Source organism: Colius striatus, chromosome 6, assembly GCF_028858725.1.
Source record: "Colius striatus isolate bColStr4 chromosome 6, bColStr4.1.hap1, whole genome shotgun sequence".
Lineage (NCBI taxonomy): Eukaryota > Metazoa > Chordata > Aves > Coliiformes > Coliidae > Colius > Colius striatus.
This window is the reverse complement of record NC_084764.1, coordinates 36002607-36020127: the sequence shown is the minus strand read 5'-3', so window position 1 is coordinate 36020127 and position 17521 is coordinate 36002607. Positions and strand designations below refer to the sequence as shown.

The following is a 17521-nucleotide window of genomic DNA, read 5'->3' as shown; positions in this document are numbered from 1 at the left end:
CTTCAAATGGAAATAAGGGATATTTAGATGAGATGTAAGGAAGAAGTTCTTCCCTGTGAGGGTGGTGAGGCCCTTGCACAAGTTGTCCAGAGAGGCTGTGGCTGCCCTAAACTGGAAGTACTCAAGGGCAGGCTGGATGGGGCTTAGAGCAACCTGGTCTGATAGGAGGTGTCCCTGCCCATGGCAGAGGGGTAGGAAGGAGATGAGCTTTAAGATCCTTTCCAAGCCAAACCATTCTAGGATTGTATGACTTGAGTTACCCTGCTTTCAGCAAAAAGCAGCGAGAGCCAAGAGCTCTGCCTGGAGTCCACGCAGAAGCTGCAAGATCAGATCCCCTTTGGGGCAGTGACAGTTGAGTTCAGTTCAATGCAAAACCAAACTACTTTTCCATTCAAGTCAAAACCAGGGACAAAGAATCATATGCAGCTCAGACTACATGGTCAGTTGCTTTTTAGGAATAGATCAGATTTAACAGTTCTATGGCAGTCTAGAAATAGTCACCCTGATAAGAGTTTAAACTTTACCTAGTACTATGCTATGCAAAACCCAGGCACTCATCTGTGGTGCTGTCCTGGCCTTAAGCTGGTACCTGAAAATCATCATGACCAACATCAGTTCCAAGAAGGTATTTTATCAGGATTCAGTCCGATGCATGAATGCATTATTATCCTTTTTCAAAGAAAGGCAAAAACTCTCTCTGAAGCTCTGCCCAAGCATTCTCTTTTGCTCTGTATGGGTTGTATATAAAGCCCCATCTGGGGAACCTAAAAAAATTACGGAATTCTGCTCCAAACTCATTAACATGACCACTCTCTCCACATAGATTTTCATTGTGAAGCAGCAGACCTGGCAGACAAGGTCTTTTTGGCTGGGCTTTTCTACTGGACTACTCAGGGACTAATGAAGACAAACTAACATTTATTGCTAAGGAAAGGAAATATCATCTAAACACTCATTGGTTTGTATCTAAACCCTTTGAGACATCTAATCTCAAAGCTAAACAGATCTTTCCCTGGCAAAGCACTTGCAGGGCCTTCAACTGAAGCTGTCAGGTAAAGGAATGCAGTATTTTAGGGTATTTTTGGTACATACACTGGGAATGCACCTCTAACATACACAAAGCCCAGAGAAGCACCATGACAGCTGCAAAAACAACTTTGTCCTGGCTAACATTCACATAATGAAATTACAGTTTCACTCCAGGGAAAAAGGAAAAAGCACTTAAGTTTTGTTTAAAGTGCTGCAAGCCACTCCACTTATCTGCTATCAGAGCAGATTGCAGGGCTGCTCCAATAACTATTCAGTAATGAAGTAACTGGAATTGAAGGTATGCAATTAGTTCCATCTCCCTCTCCTCTCAAAAGATTAAAAAAAAACCCCACACCAGCACAGACTTTATCACCTCTCCCTCTAGCTCTGCTATCCTCATCACTTAAAATACCTCCAAAGCAAAGTAAGCCTGTTGCTTACAAGCTGCTAACAAGTCTGGCTTGGCCCTGACTGGCAGCAAAGCTGAGATTCTCGGTATCTCTCTAAAAGAAAGTTACTGGTTTACTTAATGGGACTCTCAGGTACCCACACATGCATACATTAAGCTTAACATGCCTGCATTTAGCTCTTAGTAAAGGCATACCACTTTTCAGAGGAAAAAAGAACAGCTGTTTGTACTAGCTTTAAATTAGAGCATCTTTCCCTGATCCTCCTGAGCATGACCACTGTGAAATGAATATATTAAACCCAGGACACAAGTATCGCTTGCTGGTACTCTGTCTAGCTTTACTGACACTGGCTCATTTTACCTTCCCTTAAAGAGTTGGGCTTTGTGTTTGTAAATCTCCATAACCACAGATATATGGAAGATGCAGAAAAGCCCCAGACACCTCAAAGCCAAATGGCAACTCATCCTTCTCTCCACCCCAGTTAGTCTAATTGAAGACATGCTTTCTCCCCCTCATGTACACCCTGGTAAAATTTCTCTATCTGTGGTCACCAATATCTAAATTTCTCTTTTTTTTTTTTTGTTTTAATATCTAGGTTTCTTCAAATGGAAAACAGTCTGACAGAATCTTCAGTCCTTAACTGCCTTTGCATTGCCTGGACAGTCATCTGATAAAAAACAATTCCTGTGACCCAAGTGACAAACGGGTGGTCTGGGGACAGGGGAGATTCCCCTAGCCCTAAACCCAAGAATTTTAAAAACCAACCTTACAACCAATACTAATGCAACTTGCACCACCAGTGAACTTACTGTGTATTGTTCCACTATGGATGCAAGCATTTTATACTCAGATTTAAGTTCCTCGACTTTTTTCTGAGTTAAGTTCTTCCCAGCTTCCTAAAAACATCTTCCCAAAAATGAATGGGCCATCAACTGCAAGACACTGGTGCCTTCACTTCCTTGGGTTCTGTCAGGCCAGGGATGCAGTGGTAATAACCACAAAAAATCCCTACACAACCCTTTCCTCATTGGCTGCATCTACTGATCCAAAAGAGGAAAAAGGGAAAAAAAGACCTTTTAAGGTGAGAAGACAACACAGAATCAGAACCTTGCGGAGATATTTGCTACACAGGGATGTAAACTACTATTTACCCTACAACTAAGCTGTTAAAGACCTGACAAAGCAATTATTAGGAAAACTGGTGTATTCCACTGTTGGTGGCATCCCATGCGCCACAGGATGGAGGGAGCACAACTCAAGCTGCTCTGAGCTCCCATTCACAGCACAGGCTGTAAAGCTGAATTAAAATAATATTTCCAGTAACTTGTACCAGAGCCATATCTCCAACCGCTTCTGCTGCAAGACCAATTCAAAGCAAGTTATTACACATTTTAATATGACTACATCTGTAGTCTTACCGCATCTAAAAAAAACGCATAAGCATTCTAAGAGAAACACAGGGATTTTTTAATGCCACAGAAGACAGATTCATTGCCATCAGTAATCCTCCCACAGCCTGGATTTCAGAAGCAGTAACAGATCATCTTAGATTTCAGACTCATAAACATCTTTGCACCACTTCATTCATGTGCTTATCGAGATAAAATTACCTCATTAAAAATGGGATGGTAAGGGGCCATCCTTTTTTAGAAAGGAAATCAAAAGAAATGGAAGAAACCAACAGCCTGTCCCACACCTGATGGTAAGCTCTGGTGCCCTCATGATCAAATCAAGGTGATGGTAAGCTCTGGTGCCCTCATGATCAAATCAAGGTCTAGAAACCCATTTGAAGACACAAATATATTAAGACCACAGTCCCAATGCCAAAGTGGAGATTCACGACAGAAAGGATTTTTATGCTTTGCAATGAAGACTGATGAGGCAAAGTTTGGAACAAAAACCTCAGCGAAGAGCTTTATAAATCAAAAGGAAACTGGGTTGCCTCTGGAAGCACATGAGCTGGTAAACAAACCTGAATTCAGCTCTAGCTACCATCACTTGATACACAACAAATCCTGTTTGAACCCAGTGTCCAAACACTTTTTATAAAGCATAGCCTCCAGTCTGACACGTTGCAGAAAGCCAAACCACAGGCACAAGCCACAAGTTAAGTCTTTGAACTTTCGATACAACAGAAAATTATTTCACCTACCTAGATGCAGAGGGATAGCTGCTGCCTTTGATGCTACAAGACATTTTGGTCTTTGACTGCCAAAGGACTTTCAAATTGTTTGCTGGGCTGCAGGATGGTAACACCCAGGTCTACACATACACATGCACATAATTATGCCTGGTCTAGACTTGGGGAAAACAAACCAAACCCAAAAATCTTTTTGGTGATGTTAGCATGCAAAGAAAGTTAACAGTAGGTGACTTATGAAGAAGATTTTATGTTTGGTTTTCTGCCAATTAGAGAGACATTAAAGAGCCTACCAATATAACCCCTTTCATCCCAAGGAAAAAAACTGCGTTCTTCAGTGATCAATGGAGGATAGAAGAGGGACAAAGACAGGGGACTGGAATTGCACATAGCAAAATTGTAAGTTTCTGATGGTACTGAGACTGTAATGCAGAAAGAATACTTCAGATTTTAAAATTAATCCAGTCTATTACATCCTAAATAAAATTAGCCAGTAAATAACAGCATTCCAACAAAGCAGATAGTGTTTTTTTATTACACAATTCCAACAGTTTTAATATTTTAGATTCTATGCCTTCACTGCCTGCCAAGCAGCAAAACCAGTAAAAGGAGGAGGTCATGAGGACAAAAGGAAACCAAGTGGAAAAGGCATTGCTAGACACCTTGAGAAGTCAAAAATGTGTCAAAACTCAGCCTTTTAGTAAGAAAGAACAATTAGTAACTACCTGCAGTGATTTTTTTTACATCCAAACTCTTTGGAGTTTAAGAATTCACATCAGAAGAGCTTTTACCAGAATTAGGACCAGACTTGACATGCCCCAGTTTCCCCAAGGTTACTTTCTAAAAACTGTCTACACCTAAAATATTTCAAGTGCTCTTCTCACACTGCAGAAGAACAAACAAAATCTAACTTCTAATTCTATTGGGTTTGCATTCGTTTTATGAGAATTTCAACATTTTTTTTTCAATTTGAATGACAGGAGGAGCTTTGCCTTAGATTTCAGGTTAAAAGGTAGTGGGAATGGCAGCAAAGTTGCTGTTTTATGTACAAGTTCCAGCAAAGGGAGAGAAAAAAAAGCTATTGCAGCTTACTAAACCAATGCTTGTAAAACACCAAAACCACAAAACAAACTAGAAGCAACTTAGGAGTTGCTAGGGATGTTTAAAGTTAATAAAATTCTAAATTAAATGGCTGCTGCTTTGGTTTGCCAAAAAATTATGCAAATTTCCAAGTTCATACATAGTAATTAGCACAGCAAAAAGCAGGTCCCAAATAAGTGATGAAGTTAGCCCCACTTTAATTTTCCAGCAGATGGAATTAGCTATGTGTGAAGATATTTTTTGCAATTGGAGCTTCAACATATTATACTGAATATCAATTCTGGAAGTACAACATATTGGATACATGCATCCATGGTATCAGAAATATGCAAAACACAATCTGAAGCCTCCTTTTCCATAACTCTAAACAGGATATTAAATAAGCTGGGGGAGGGTTTACATCTTTAAGACTTGACTTTCCAAACTGATTGACTATCTGCTGACAATTTAGCACAAATAAGTTCTCTGCAAGTCCATTAGCATTAATAGGCCAAACAGGTTTTTGCAAAAAAAAAAAATGTCTGCCTTGTCTAAAATTACATCCTCTTGATGTGCTAATTGACAGATCACAAGAAAAATCATCCAAATTGCAAACTCAAATGGCATGTGTAAAGGGAAGGTCTCCATTTTTTTTCCCATTATCTCAAAAACTCTCTTTACAGGTGTATCCATTTTATTTTGTATACCATGTACCTTAACATTCAAATCTACCTTTTCCATTCCCTTCACCAACTTGCCACTTCATGCTTAACAGGATACAGCCTTCTCCTCAGCCCTGCAACTCTTCAGCTACCTGCAGCAACATGCTAAGCAACGACTGAACTTTGTGTGTGCCCTTGACCAAAATATTTCACTTGCATTCCACATTCTCAATTCAGTTTCTCTTAGTCATGCCAAGAGCTGTCCTGGTACAGCAAGTTACTCTCAAAGACACTGAAAGACTAAGCAACTTTTCTCTGTCTCTTGCCTGCCTTAACCTTGCTATTTACATCCTGCTTATAGAAGCCAGATCCATAAAGATGTATGTCAATGGATGTATCCAGTTTAGGGGGCACACATCTAAGAGAATCCAACCTCCTACTATGAGGATCATCAGAGTCCTGAGAAGATACAGTAAGGTCAACCAAAACCATAGTTACTGCACTGATCACGAGGAGAGAGGATAGGCTTCTCCTTGTGCAGCACAGGCAGCAGCTTCCAAACAGAAAAGCAGTGAAAGAAACAAAAGCCAGTCACAAGTCTCGCTGCACGAGTGTTCTTTGCAGCTCCGAGTAGCCCAGAAAACATCTCCAGAACCTGGTTGTGCTACAAAAAGAACCCAAAACTTACATAATAAGGAACATACAGAGAGTGTTTCATTTGCAAGTCAAGTAAGTGACACACTGGATTATACACTATTAACCAAAACCGTGCAAATTAAAAGTAGACTTACTGAAAGCAGTAGAAACCCTGCCCGAAACAAAACAAGAGTCCTCATACAAAAATACTTCTGTGGCCAAATTAAATACTGAGTTTAAGTAACAAAGCAAGCACTTACACCTATCATGATTTCCCTCCCTCTCCATTTTCAACTAGGGAGTCTCATTTATCATCTCAAGGCAATCAAAAGAAAACACTTAAGTTTTTAAAGTGAGAAAACCTGCAGAAATGAAAACCCTGTTTTGCACGAACAAGTAATATTTGAGAAATCAAAAGGAGATTCTCCAAGGCAGGGGAAGGATAAAAACAGTTCTGAATAATTTACTTCACATAGCCTAGTTCCTGCCAAAATAGTTCCATAAATCCCATGGTAGTTCAGATAATTTCCACTCTTAGAACAAAAAAAGAGCCAGATTGAACATTAGCAACATTAATTGTGTGATATGACCTGAATGATGCAAGAACAAGTAGTTAAGTGAACCACAACATCTGCTGAATTTTTAATCACTAGTTGTTTCGCTGCAAAGCAGAAGAACACTGCATATTCACTTGTGAGCACTGTACAGAATGGCACATTAGGGCAGCAAGACTTTCACTGGCAGAAATTCAGCCCCTGTGCTACCTAAATGCCATTACTTTGCTATGAACTGCAGATACAGCGGCTTCTTTTTATAATCACATGGAAAAGCACTATTTTTGCACCCCAAGATAACAGTCAGCCATTTCTGAGTATTTTTTTTAAAGCTGACATTTTCTTACCAGCCATTTATGCATCCCTCTGTAGTGCATTTTGACTCTCAAAACAGCATTAAGTAGTCATGTGGCTGCCCAGCAGCAACTCACTACACAAGAGGCAGTTGAACCTCCGATGTGTAGGAAGGTGATCTGTGTAAACATTCCCATTACCTCTGTACTGACACAGAAGGTGCAATTGCAACATGCTTAGACATACCTGAGCTATATTTAATGCATATGCCTCACATACCCATTGTAATGACACTGCAGACACCTAGCTTTAACCACGAACTGGCTGCCCAAGCAAGTACCAGTGATGCGAGCTGCACAAGCTCACCCTACCCCTAACACCAGCCAGTCCTGCTGTGGTTTCTCTATGTTTGATACTCAAAATAGCTATATTAAAACCACCCACCATGCCTACAGTGGTAAATACATCTCCACTTATGCTCTAGGCATAAGATTGCAACAGCAGGATTAGTAAATGATACAGCAGATATTCACCCTCCACAAGAAGAAAGAAAAGTTATTTGGAAAATAAACACAAATTCCACAACTACAAATGTAAATTCCAAATACAAATCCTGCAATTGCAGCAAGAATCTGCAACTATGGGCAATTATTGCAATGCATATTTTAGGAGAACAAAAAGAGGATACTAAAAAATGGACAATATTCTTTCATTTTATAAAGCCTATGAAGTGAAGTCACAATTACTTCAATAGATTCTAAGTTTAATAAGTTAATAGAATCAAAGTCGCTTAGAAAACAAAAGAGGTAAAATATGGTGAAAATAAGACCTGATCAGCCATATGTACAAAAGCAACATTTCTGTGCCCTCCTTACTGCTGAATTCATAAAGCTGGGACATGGATCTCTAACCAGCAACTTTCACTAAACTAGGACTTCCTTCAAAAGCTTCAATGCATGGACAAGAACATCTAGTAATGCATCTGATAACCAAATAATCCACAAGACCCTAAAAAAGCAGCAGGCAGGAACATGACACACACATGCTTCCACTGCTACATTAACTTTAATCACAGGCTTGGGACCAGTCCTATGTTTTCCTTACAGACTCAACTATGGCATGGTACAAGACTAGCTGTTATCTCCTCTGAATATCAGGTATCAAACCTACAATGGGAATACTGAAATACGCCATATCTGCTGGTAATAAAGCAACTGTTGATTGAGGATTACACTAAATTGCTTATTTCTTTATGCTCCAGGGCAGTGAGAAGTGAAAACAACACATTACAATGAACGTGTTGACACCTGGAATCTCAGAGACTGTTAGCACCCAGGTAGTATTGTGTGTCTATTACACACTATTTAAGTTCCTGGCATCAGAAATTGACCTGGACACCTCTGTACCCCAAAACCACAGTCCTTCCTTGCACGGGAACTACAGGCAAGTCTCTGTGAACGCATGCTCTCACTGCTAGCTGCTAACCAAGTTCACCGGCCCTGTGCTACGCGTCTGCAGCATGCTACAAGATGAGCTTCCCATTTTAAGGGACACAGAAAGATATTTTATATGCCTGTAAGAAAATTAATTGCAGCTTAGTGCTTGACAAGTCACTCACACTTCTTCACGATCCTTATCTAAATGGAGAAGAGATTTTAAAGAGAGTTCAGTGCAAGCGAAACATACCCAGCTTCCTCCTCAGCCTCTGCTCATTCTCCAATTAAAAATGAAAGACAACTTAGTCATATGGAGGTGCAAGATGATTTTAAGACCTTGGTATTGAATCAAATCCCACAACTTTTGACACATATTGAAAAGGAACTTTTGTCACTAGAAGGGGAGATTTTGATAATCATGACACAATTAACAGGCACTGCCTTTGTTGCCAGGCTGCTTGTGATGAAGCCCAGGTTCCTTGACATTCCATTTCTTTCCCTCAAAGGCTCTGTGCTACAGCAAATTTATGGTTTTGAGCATGTAAGAGGAGAATTGGGCATGTTACCTTCAAAACCAGTCAATAAGGCTCTTTCACTCAGACCCAGGGAAGGCGGGTGGCTGCTGGAAAGCAATATAAGGCACTCCCTTCACCCTTCCCCCAGGACCCAAAAATGCCACGTTCAAAACACTCCTATCCCCTGCAGCAAGGGATTAGCCGTTTATTAAAAAGGAATCAAAACACTGTAAAAGGCTTCAAATTGAGATTTCAAGGGGAAAAAAAATGCAATGCTGGTGCAACTGGAGTGGCATCAGAAATTCTTCTCAGCACTGAAGCAGTAGCAGCTCAGACATAACCAGGATGTCATTTGTCTGGATGATGTTGATCAAACAGCTCAAAAGCAGCAAAGAAATGGATATTTTGGGGTTTTTTTATGTCAGTAATTTTGCTGCCTCCACATTAAGCAGCCACAACACTAACAACCTACAGGCATTTAAGGGTTTAGATTTTGGACTTCCAAAACAACTGCCTACCTCCATGCTTATTATTTTTTTGGCTCCTCTCTAGGGGTGGCAGACAATTGTAATGGCCAATTATGTAAAACCCTTCATCCGAGAAAACACGAAGCACTACGCAAACACTCATTAAGACTCGCGACTCGAGTCTGTGCAGCAAGTTAGCCTGTTTCAAAGCCAGCCTAGATATCTCCAGCTACCAAAACTGGCTACCCAGAGCTACGGTGCAGCCACGCCAGCCTGCTGTGCAGCAGAGTTAACCACTCCACTATTTACACAGCTTCGTAGGCAGGTTTTACAGCCCGCAAGGAACCCCGAGCTGCTCTGCCTCTGCTTTACAGCCCCTATCCCAGCCGGTTCCTTAAAAGCAGGGCAGAGAAACGTAGGCTGCTGTTGGGCGTTGTACAAGGTACCTCACAGGACAAGCATCAGATCCACTTCTTCAGACACAAGGATTTTTCCAACTGGAAGCCACATGGTGCAGTCAAAAAACCCTCAGTTTACTGAAGAAATTAAAAGGTACACTTGCTGTTTCGAGTAAGGCCTTCGAGGAAGTAATTTTGAGAAGAAATCACTTCCACTGTAATTGTACTTTTAACCTTTCCTTAACTTCTTACGCCATCTCCATGTGAACACATTATTAGAGGCGTTATCCACAATAGCTAATAACAATTAAGGCTTTCTTTTGGGATCACAGTTTGTGTTGACTGAGCTTCACAATCTTTTTGCTCCAAAAGGCCAGCAGATGTATGAAGCACAGTATAAGCCGTGCAGGAAAACACGATCGGGAAGTGACAGCACTCTGGAGATCAAAATTTGGAGAAAAAATATGTAGGGCTTTTCGTTTTTTAAAGAAAAATTCCACATGCTTGCCCGCGGGCCTACGAAGTGACCACGACCCGCAGAAAGCAGCGGCGGTCCGGACGCCCCTTTCCCCAGACCCCCGTGCTGCCCTCGGCCACGCGTGGGCCGGCCTCGCGGCACGATCGCGTTATGCAACCGCTGGGGAGAAGAGATGCTCCGCAAGCCGCACGGCTGACCCTGGCCGTGGCGAGGGGACGGGACCCGACAGCTACGGAGCGGTCCTTCCCCAGCACTGAACCACCCCCGCGGGCTCACGCTGTCAGAGCCGCCGGGCAGGGCCCGCCGGGAAGCGGGAAGACCACGGGAGCTCTGCCAGGAGAAGGGGGCACAACGAGAGACGCGCAATAAACCCTCCCGAGAGGCGGCCCCCCACCACGGGAAAAGGGTGCCGGCGCTGCGGGGAGCACCGTGAATAAAACAAAAACAAGCCCCAGAAGGGGCGGCCGGCGGCGAGCGGGCGCCGCACCGGGGCAGCGAGAAGGCCTCGTGCCCTCCGCGGGGCCCGGCGCCGCGTAACCCCGTCCGGCCAGCGGCCCCTCGGCGGCCCCCGGAGCCGCCATGGCCGTCGGTGAGAGCGGGCGGTGCGTGCGGGGCCTGCTCGCCGCCCGCCTGCCAGCCGCGGCCCCGCGTCCAGAAGAACCGAGCGGCACCTCTCTCCTCGCCCCAGTCCCGCCGCGAAAAGCTTACCTGGAGCGGGGCCGGCCACGCTCCCGCGGGGAGGAGGGGGGCAGTCCCGGCGGCGCGGAGCTGCGCGGAGCCGCCAAGCTGGGCTCAGCAAGCGCGGCCGGATCCCCCCACTGAGCCCAGCCGCGGCGGCGGGAGGGGCCCCGCCGGCCGCGCCAATCCGCGCCCGGGGCGGGGCGGGACGGGGCGGGACGGGCCCGGGGCCGCCGGGGAAGGCCGCCGGTAACGCAGGCCGTCCCCGCGCCGTGCCAGGCACCGCCGGGCGGGGGCCCGATTCGGGTCTCCTCGGGGCCTCGAGCCTTCCTCTCCAGCGGGTTTTCCGGCGGTCGGGTCTCTCCTCGGGGCCTCAGCGGTCTCCTCGGAACGGGGCCAGGCCCGGGAGGCCCCGGCCGGCAGGTTCAAGGCCAGGGGCGTTTGGAGGCAGTCCTCAATGGTGGGGTCTTCGCGCAGCCTTGGTGTCTTCGAGCTTCGGAGCTTAATACCGGTGTGGTGGTTGCGGTGAGGTTTAGCCACTAACGTGGCACTGGAACCGATGCGGGTGCCAGCCCGCAGCCAGGCACTGGTAGCTTATGAGTTGATTTAATATAGTGATAACAGGATAAAAATCTATACAGTCCTTTGCAGGAGGCCAAAGAAATTCATTTGATAGGCCTTCTGGCTTTAAAATCTATTTTGCTTCTGACCACATGGCCAAAAGAGCTGCAGGAAGGGAGTGTGAAACGGTAGTCCTTCAGGGTACTGGAACCTGCCAGCACAGTGCCAGCCTTGCCAGCTGACTTGCTTCACCGATGTTACCAGCCCAACACAATCACTACATATCCTTTGCCATCGTTTGTGTGGTTGCTGCCCACAGCACAGGAAAACATGAGCTGCTTTTCTTGGTGTAGATGTATCCTAGGCAGCACAGCTGTGCAGCCCCCAACCTCTGCTCTGTCACACAAGGATCACCCCAGCCACTCTTCTAGTGTGCCAGCCTCACAAAGCTCTCAGCCTGCAAGGGAGAGACAGGTGTCAGAGAAGCTCTGCAAAACCAAAGGTACTGAGAACAAGTGTGAAATGCAAAGGGAAGGCATTGGGGAAAGAATTAAGTGGTGGCAGCAGATGGTGGCTTGAGCCTAAAGGGGCTTCTGCCACAAGGAGCCTTCCCTCCTCCTCAAAATAAGATTTCAAGAGTTCATCTCCGCTCAGAGAGAAGCAGGGGGGGATGTAAGTGCCTGTAGAGGACCACAGATGACCCAGGGTGAGAGCAGGGCCAACCAAAAAGGCCTGGTTTGTCTGACCTGCAGGAGGACAGCAGTGGAGGTGCTACTTAGTCTGTGTAACACAATACTGTGAGAAGGTCCTTGAGACCATTCTCAAGCTAAAAAGCAGTGTAAGTGTGTCAAGAGTAGTCTTGATGAGGGGCAGAGCTAATTAGCCAATGCACTGCATCACATTAATGTGGCATCTCAGATGGCTGAGATGACTCTCCCAAAGTCTCTGGAGTCTACAGCCACTATATACAATGTCAAAGCAAAGGGTGAGAGGGAAGACAGAGGTAAAACAAGTTGGTGAAGGTCAATTATTAGATCAGTGACAGGATAGAAAACAGAACCTATAGTTCCTCATCCCTCCAGTCCTTTCTCCTCTGGACTGTAACAAAATCCCAGAACAACAACAGGATTTAGCTGCTGCTGACACAGTAGCTTCGTGTTCCAGGAAAAAATTCTGTGTTATAGGACTGTGGTGATTCATTTGTGCATGTGGAAAAAAAACCAACCAACCCTATATACTGGCATGGTACCACAATTCACACACAAGATATCTTAAAGGGGATGACTTAAAGGGAAGTATGTGCCCTGCCATATTAGAAAAAGGCCCCAGGATGGTACAGACCCAATCTTTGGTTGGATGCTGATAACAACACCTAAATGCTGCTAAGTGACTTCTAATGATTAAATAACCTTTCTCTCCCCCCACCACTCCACCCACACGCCAGCATTTAGTGATACTATAAGAAAGATTTTGCACATTGTTTAGCTTACATGGCCATCTGGCACTTTTGCACTTCAGTAGCCTTGAACATAAAAAAAAACCAAGAGATAAAGATAACCAGTCCTATCTTATCAGAGACTAGGAGAAGTTTAACTCTGTCAGAGTACAGAGGATTAACCAAGTCATTATAGCTCTTTTATTGTTTCCATCTCAATTAAAGTTCATATTCCTCAAAGCTTTTGAGTTGTTGTACTCTCTACACCAAGCTGTTTCTTACTGCCTGGATTTGTTTTAACCAGGAAACTCTGAACTCCAGCAGCTGCATACGGCTTCTGTAGGAGTTGTTCTGATTCTGAGCAACAGAGATATGAAGGAATTGCACACTGAGAAAAAAATATGTACAGGTTTTAAGCCAAAATAATAGCAATAATAAGAACAAAACCTAGAAGATTTGTCTAAGGTAAGGAAAAGGATGCTCTTTAGAAATGAAAATGCAATGGTTGTTGCCTAATTCTATTGGAAACCTACTTCCCGCTGCTGCAACATTGTCCAATAGCACCACACTAAGCAGCTCATCAACTGCCTTTGCTAAAGGGGATGAAAGCACAACTTGCCCAAAGTGACCCACTGCACTGGGTCACTTTGGAAACAATACAAATTTTGTCTCAACTCAGCAGTGCCTTATGGCTGAGTATAGCATTTGTTCTTGGGTTCATTCCCACTCCCCTCTTCCCCATGGAAGAAAACTGAGAAGGTTTGAGTCTGGAAAGAAATGTGATTGTCTTGAGAATATGGCTTTGGGCCTTGGACAATGAAACCAGTTGCAAGATGCTTTCACCTGTAGTATTAAAACAGTTTTTAAACTGGAATCTATAACAGCAGGGAACATTTGGTGTTCTCAAGTGTATCTGCACAGAGCATGTAAAGATATGCTGAGATAAAAACTACTCAGGCTTTGTTTCCCACTCCACCTTGCACTATAAGATTGCTAGTTTGCATTTTAGGTTAGCTCCAGTGAAAGGTGGGAGCTTCTAAATGTGCTCTAACATCTAGCTGTTAGGGATCAGTCTGCCAGAGTGCAATGTAATACCCAGAGTCGGGTACCTTGTCTTTCTATGTATAGCCCAGGGCTTTAGTCACCTCCCAAGGGGGAGTGGAAACTCCTACCTGCCAAGGGCAGAGACCTGGCTGCAGGAAACATCAGACAAGGGATGTTAGGCTCACTCTGCATGTCCAGGGTGGAGGTGTGCCCATCAGCCTGGGACCCTGGGTCCACACATCTGGGGTTTAGGAGTCCCTAAGAGCTCTCTGAAGGAGCAGAGCAAGGTTACCAATTCCTTATTGAGACCATGGGCTGTAGGGCTCCCCTTTGATGTAGACTGTGGTACCTGCAGCTACCCAGGAAAGGGAAAACACTCTTCAGGTGAGACTCAAATGTCCCTCTCTCCTACCTGCTTGGACCATACCCTCCTCCCAGGCTACAGGCTGAGGCATGAGGGGTTTTGTGGGCATCCACCTCACACTCCTGTTAATGATGTGCTCCAGTGCAAAATGAAACCCAAAGAATAGAGCAAGAAAATGCATCAGAAAGCTTAACCATGCTTCTAGCTGTTTTAAGAAAAGAATACAGCTTCTAGTTCATGCTCCTAGAATTGGTTCTGGTTTTTCAGTGAGTGACCACTTCAGATGAAAAGCATTAGCAGAAGTGGGAACAAAACAACCAATGCACTGTACATGGTTTTGTTGCACAACACTGAAGAGGTTATCAGTTAAATTTGTCAGGAGGATTACTCCTGACAGAGGATGCCCTCTACAACATTGTGCTGTGCTCCACTTTCAGTAATTTTCCTACAGAGGCTTTTCTTTGACTCCATGCAACTGGCAAGTGTGTGGCACTGGGGGGGGCTATAGTTTTGTAACTGCATATACCTAAATTCTCACCAAAAATATATTCCATAACTGGAATTATTTCAGGGCTAAATTTGGAGATAGATTTCCCTACATGCTCCATTATTGTTCTTCAGTAAGGTACATTTGTGCAAGGGTGGGAAGAGTTACCTTCACAAAGCGCAAATATCCCATGTGAATGAATGAAGAGTAGAGAGAGCAAGTTAGCAGATTTCCACATAACCATCTCCTCGGTACAAGATGTATCCAATAATGACAGTTATAGTGTCATGAAATAGGTAAATTCAAATTGATTCTCAAAGCTTCAATGGCTGAAATGTAGGCATATTACCATAAAATCATCTGACCTGTATGAGAATGACAGGTTTAACCTTTCAGGCACGGATAACATCTGTACAGGATAATGAGCTTATATATTCATATTGCATGTTTATCTCTATTAAATGGTAATATGTTCAAACACAATAAAATCAGCAGCAATCAGGAATTTGGTTGAAAAACACCCAACTATCATGATTTATCTTCAAGTGACATTGCAATACTTTCAAACCATGGCATTATTCAAACACATCAAAAGCCCTGCGGTGACCTAGATATTGTTAGTGGAAGGTGTCACTGCAGTGCATTAAGGATTCCATTTTAGCTTTAACCTGACTAGCTCAGGTAACAACCAGGCAGGGTGCAGGGCAGAGCCTGAGCCTGCCACGGACCCCAGCTAGGTATTTGTATTACTAGTCTCCCTTGAAGGCCATACTGCTGCATTAGTGACGGGACAAGGGGTAATGGACAAAAGCTAGAACACAAAAAGTTGCACTTAAAAACATAAGGAAAAACTGTTCAGGTGAGGGAGCCCTGGCCCAGGCTTCCCAGGGAGGGTGTGGAGGCTCCTTCTCAGGAGGTTTCCAAACCTGCCTGGACACATTCTTGTGCCCCCTGATCGAGGGGAACCTGCTTTAGCAGGGGGTTGGACTGGATGAGCTCTAGAGGTTACTTCCAATCCCTACCATTCTATGATTCCACAATTCTATCACTGATATCCTCATTTTAGCTATTCTAGATCCTCTGAGGAGCAAACAAGTGTTGTTTTACCACAAATTAATCTTTCAGATGCAAGTATGCATCAAGATTTTTTTTTTTAATTGGAAGACACTTCTAAACATTTGGAGTTTCCTTTTCCCTAAAACTTTTGGTTCTGCATGGCTCATATCATTGCCCTGTATGCTGACAATGTAAAGTAGAGCTGCTGAATATCCTCAAATTCCACCAATGTGGGAGAAAAAGGGAAGTATCAAAAAACTAGCAAACACTGAGGACTGCCTTGGATTGGACTCTATGGGTAGAGTCTACAAATATTAACTCCGGTCATTCTGATGTTTAATTGGATCATTTTCATGCTGGGGAGCCCATTAGTCGTCATAAACCTCCATATTCATCTTACCCTATAGTAAATCAATGCCTGCAGGATTAGTCCGGGTGGTCAACGTTTGCCTGTCTGTGCTGCAACCCCGGTCAGTCTACAGAGGGAACCGAGGGGTGACATTCCTCCTAGTGCTACAGTCTGATGCACAGAGCCACACTCCCATGCGGGGATCAGCCCTGTGCTCTTATTGCCGTCTCCTCTCACTGTTAACCGCGTCTATATGCCAAATGTACTGACATGTCCCTGTCGTGCCGTACGGAGGGGCCCTGTCTCTTTAGGCTGCTGGAAAGGTGCGGTTGTCCTTCGCCGTTCACCCTCACGCCCGCTGCTCGGCACCTTCCCGGCTGAACCCTCGCTGCTCACACGCCGTCCACATTTCTGCAGTGCCACCAAGTGGTTGGTCTCTTCATCCGCCTTTCCGCGGTTTAATTTGGCCAATTTTCAAACGAGCCCAGAACAAGTCGTCTGGCAGGCGAGAGTCGCGTTAAACGCAACCCACTCCAGCCAAACGCAGAGAGGCGGCAAAGGCTCGGCACAACCCCAGGGTCCTTACAGCCTGTGTAAATCCGGCTGCGACCCTTCGGGATCTGACACAGCACGGCCACTGAGGACCAGTCGCGGTGGGGCGTGAGGGTAGCGCGACCTCAACCACTCAACCACTCACCCACACACCTGCCGTGTCCGCCGCCATATTAGAGCGGCTACACGGACCTCCCCCGCCCTTACCCTACTGACCAATGAGCAGCAAGCGCGAGGAGGACCATGATGCCCGCAGCCAATGAAAGGGAAGGTCCTGCAGGCGGGCTGGGACTGGCCAATGAGCGTTGCCAGGCGAGATTTGAAAGTGAGGCGAGGCGGGCCGCGCCGGGCGAGGTGAGGAGAGCGGAGCGCTGGGGCCGGCGGCACAGGTACGGCTGGGCTGGCGGGCTAGGGGCGGGGGTCTTGTCCTGGGAGGCCTGGCAGTGCAGCTTCCCCTGTGAACTGGCCTGAAAACACGACGAGGAAGTGAAGGAGAAGGAGCTGAGGGGGAAAGCTTTGCGGCGACCGTGGGGCCTCTCCTTGGGAAGCAGCGGGGCTGGAAGATGGTGCCCGGTTTGTTCTAATCCCATCGAGGTCCCGTCTCGAAACTGTTGAGTCGAGACCTTAGTCCCTAAACTCGCCAGGTTCCCACTTTATAAACAGCGATGGGTACTCCTTTCGCTCTGTCACTGTTGCGGCTAAAAGCACTAACTGCACCTTAACGTTTTCCTTACCTGTGTTACTCCATTGGGTTTTGTGGTATTGATGGTCAAAAGGTTCTTTTCCCTCACTGTTTAAAACAAAAAAATAACTCAAATAGGTTTTCAACTTGAATTTCAGTCATACATGCTAGCCAGTCCTAAGTCTTTGCTTTTGTGTAAACCCTTTGTCCTTTT

The 17521-nt window shown here is 45.1% G+C and overlaps 1 protein-coding gene across 4 annotated transcripts in view; it reads right to left on the bottom strand.

Annotated features, from left to right (window-relative positions):
* The window catches only part of FBXO34 (F-box protein 34), a 39819-nt gene extending 28895 nt beyond the window's left edge, over positions 1–10924 (bottom strand). For all 4 annotated transcript variants that reach the window (XM_061998759.1, XM_061998758.1, XM_061998760.1 and 1 more), the window contains exon 1: positions 10808–10924. The gene's annotated coding sequence lies outside the window, so the exon portion shown is untranslated. The remainder of the gene's footprint in view (positions 1–10807) is intronic.
* Positions 10925–17521: the final 6597 nt, after the last annotated feature.